Source organism: Olea europaea, chromosome 13, assembly GCF_002742605.1.
Source record: "Olea europaea var. sylvestris chromosome 13, O_europaea_v1, whole genome shotgun sequence".
Classification (NCBI taxonomy): Eukaryota; Viridiplantae; Streptophyta; class Magnoliopsida; order Lamiales; family Oleaceae; genus Olea; species Olea europaea.
In genome coordinates this window covers 1501440-1505957 of record NC_036249.1, presented here as the reverse complement: position 1 = coordinate 1505957, position 4518 = coordinate 1501440, and positions in this window count along the sequence as shown.

Sequence of the window (4518 nt, the reverse complement as noted above, 5' to 3'; positions counted from 1 at the left end):
CAGACCACCTCATGAATCTGGTGCTGTTACTGACATACCTAGCATTTTTGCGTAGTTTGGGAAAACATTATCTGACCCTTCCTTGACTTTGACTTTGTAAGATTTTCTTACCCTGATGAGTGTAGTTTCTACACTCATTTGAGATCCTAAATGATGATATTTTATTATTCTTTGTATAAAATACTACTTAACTTGTGTTGTATTGCATTTTGTCGGTAAAAATTTGATGTTTGATAAAAAAAAATTGGAGAAAATATTGCAAAAATAGTAAAAATGACGAAATCCAAAAGTCAATGACTAAATTGCAAACAATTTATAAATAAGGCGGACAACGAAATGAAGATCGAAGATACCACTGGTTTAATTGGATACAATTGGAAGATACAAGAACAAGATTGCAAGAGAAATCGGGTAAAATGAAGCAAATTCAATGTTCGGGGATTAAAGTGCAAATACTAAAAAGTTGCGTTGAATCTTAGATGAAGGTTTGAGAGTGCTAGGAGTCAATTGGACGAGAAAAGAAGTCAAAGGGATGAAGTATGATCAAAGTATTATCACACATCAACTTTTGTCAAAAAAGTTAGCTTCAAATTTTTGGCCTCATAGTGAGACCCAATTTTGGCATAGAAAACTTTTGAATTGAAAAAAATGATATTTCTAAAAGAATTGTAGCATTTTGAATTAGCTTTTCAAAGCACTTTGAATCATCTCAATCGAATGTCAAAAGATAAAGTTATGGCAAAAATATTGAAAGCTATTTGGCTATCGAAAATTAGGCAAGCACGTGCCCCAACCAAAGATGAGGTGTATCTAGGACATGTGGCTCGGTACAAAAATGAAATAAAAATCCTATTTTTCTTATTTTTATTTTGGTAACAATTCAATACAATCTTTAAATACCAAAACTCGACTAGAACGTGGGAACCTCCATTCGATTTCAACCTAATTTTCATTATATTTTACATATTTTGGAAGCGAATAACAAGTCTATACATCAATTCAATGCGAATCATACAAAGATTTTGAAGATTCATAGCTCAGTTTCAAAATTTGAACCAAGAATGTGAATTTCTCCTACTTCTTCCATTTTTCTTACTTTTTGGTGATGTTTTTCATATGAATTCGAACTAAGAATAAAATCGAGTTGTGTTAAACATAGGTTTAATATATTTTGAAAAAGAAATTTGAATAAAAGTGTCAATTATCTTGAATACATGAATTTATTAAACATAGCACATTCAGTCTGGATGAGTGTCTATCTGATGAAAGATTATTGTAAGGAGCATGAGAAATATATAAAGTCAAGAGTGGTGTGTCAAGTACTAATTTAATCTCATGTCTTTTCATCAATTTTTATACCCTAATGTTGCGTTTGACACACCATATTATATTGTATTAGGAATTTAGTATAAATTTAAAATTGAGGACACTAAATAGATAGTATTAAGGTGGATAATCATTTTTAATTGGGAAGAGTTTGGATCTAAAGAAATTTTGAATTGAGTAAAAACAATAAATGGATGATCCTATTCAGATTCAGTTATTCAATACCACTTAGACCATTCAGCTCTAAACTTCAAGAATCGTGTTATTCATAATTGATGGTGCTCATTTATTAATGCATTACAGCTGTCACCTAGACGGATAACATTACTCGAACTCTAATGGCATGAATAATATTATCTAGCACTTCTATGTTGCATTTGTGTGAATAGCATTAAAATACATGACAACTCCATTAATCAATGAATTTGGAAGCCTATGACTAGGGCTGTAAATGAATCGGATATAGAGCGGATCTGTCCAAATTCGATCCGATCCGTTAAGAAAAATTATCCTATCCGATCCGATTCGACAATCCAACGGATATTTAATTGTTAAATTCACATCCGATTTGCTCTGTTATCATATATTCGATCCGATAATCCGATCCAAATTTGAAAAAATACATTTTTTCCACCATTTTTTCAAGTAATATGATTTTTTTCCCAAAAAATATTTTAACTATCTTGATGGGCTCACCCATTATACTAGAAGGCCCAAATCAATTTTTTATTCAAGTGATACTCCTTTAGTTCCTTTTTAAAGAAAATTCCTCTTGGAATGTTTAGTAATCTTCCAATGTTGGATACTAACTTTTTAAAAAATACTTTTCTTCCAATATTTTAGTGATCTTTCAATATGAGATATTAGTCAATTGTCAATTCTAAGTGTTATTAGTTTATTTTATTATTTTCATTAAAAACGCCTCAACATGATTATAATCACAAATAATATCAATTTAAACAATGTAAGGCCCTGTCTGGCTGTGATTTTAAGCTGAATTTGGACCGTTGCTGATAAAAAATTGCACCGTTTGACAATTTTTTAATGAAAATATTCTGACATCTTTGCAGTACAACAACAGGCCATTTACTCTCATTTTTCCAATATTACCCCCGTCATTACACACTCTCAACTGCCAAGATTCTCTCCCCCTTTTCCTTGCACCGGCACCTCACATTTCGCATATTTCTCTCCCTACAAACACCCGACGACAAACTTCCAGATCTAGTCGTAAATATTTTTTTTCCTTCAATTAGCGCTCTGACAGCACAAAGAAGGAATTTTTTCCCCATCAAATCCTATTGTCTGAGAGTTTTTTTCCCCGTCAAATACGGACTCGTGTTAGGCGGTAGACGACGACGAACCTGCTTGCCGGAATACAGCTTGTGAGCTCACAACATGGACCCATATGTCCCCTCAGTAAGTGTTTTCAGTTCCAAATTTTTTGTTGCACCTACAGAACACACAATTTTGAACTAAACCCAACTTATTTAACGAACTCGTCTTCGCCGTTTCTTGTCGCAAACGGGTGGAAACGTAAATTCGTCCACCTCCAACCCTTTTCCCAGCATGACCCAACCAGTACCACCAACGCGCAAGCACGCCCAATGGAATCCACTTGAGAACCGGATTTTCATTGTCGTGTGCGAGACAATGATAGCCGACGGTCACCGTAACGGAAAGTGCTTCACGAAACACGGATGGGACCAACTCATCCGTTTGTTCAATTCGAACTCCGGTCATTGTTGGACGAAGCAGCAGCTGAAGAATCATTGGGATGGTCTTCGAACGAAACACAAATGTCTGATGGAGCTTATTCACAGTACTGGAGTGGAGTACATCTCCAAAACGGGATATATTGCTGCTTCCGACGACTGGTGGGAGAGAAAGATGAAGGTACACTGCTTAATATGGTCATTTTTTGCATTTTACAAATTGAATTGCTTTCAAACTGGGAAACTCGTGCAATGTCCTGTTATTGATTTTCTATTCACTATGGACCCTTCCCAGTCAGCATCTTCATAGTTCTCAGGATCCTGATATTCATTCTTTTTGCATAGACTTGCCAAGGGATTTTCTTAAATTTTTAGGTTCAATGATTGGAATTTAATCATGAAAATAGTGCGAAAAAAGTAAAACTGTTAGATCTTGAGGAAGGAGACATGCTATGCTGTCCTTATGCGTGTTTGGCCCTCGTAAATATTGTCGTCTGTATTCAATATATATCAGTAACCCAAATCCAAGACTTTGGAATAATTAGGTGAGTTTCACTAGAAATGTTGTGTAATTAGGCTGTGTTTATAGTCAAAAATTCTAAATATATTGGCCCCATACGGGATAAATAACACATTTAAGAGGGAAAAAAGAGAATCGATCGCCTCATAAGGTCAGGAAAATAGCCAGTTTTATTCTTAAGATTCCGGCTGTATACACATGGGATGACGTTTCTTTATTATAAATCACCAACTTCTTGGGAAATCTGTCTAGAAGCTTAAATGACCATCTCATCTAAAAATATGAAAAACTATTGATTTGTCTCCTCATACTTGTAATTTCAATTTCAAGTGCCTATTGAATGGCTTTGAGGCATGGGGCTCTGTTTAATTTTTTTTTTTTTCACGTTATTTTTTATAAAGTATCATATTTTCTTTATTTTTTTTTCTTGATCGTCTGAATTCATGCCTCCCTTTCATATCAATTTTGTTTTTCATCGATATACATAATTTTCATTTTTCTAACGTCGTAAATACAAGTTTTTCGAACCAATGGAAAAAAATATATAACTCCTTTTTTTCTTCTTCGTCGTCCGAATTCTTGCCTCCCTTTCTTACTGTTACTTTTTCCTCTCGACCAATTAATTTTTTAAATAATCTAATAAAAATTTTGACGTCATTTTGAAAATTTCCTAATAAATTTAAATTTTTTTTTATCTAGAAACATCATTAAAAAAATTAAGAATTTCGATAACAAGCTAACTTTAAAAATTTATCGACGATTGTACGATAGTCAAATACATAGATCTTTTATATTCTCTCGAAGTTCATTTCGAGATCTATATTATAGACATATCGAATGATCTAAATTTTTTTTCCTCCTTATTTATATTTTTTTTTAAGTATGAGATCAATTTTTTCCTTTTTTTCTTAAGGGTATTGCACAAATTTTTTTACACGATTTAAATCATAAAGATAT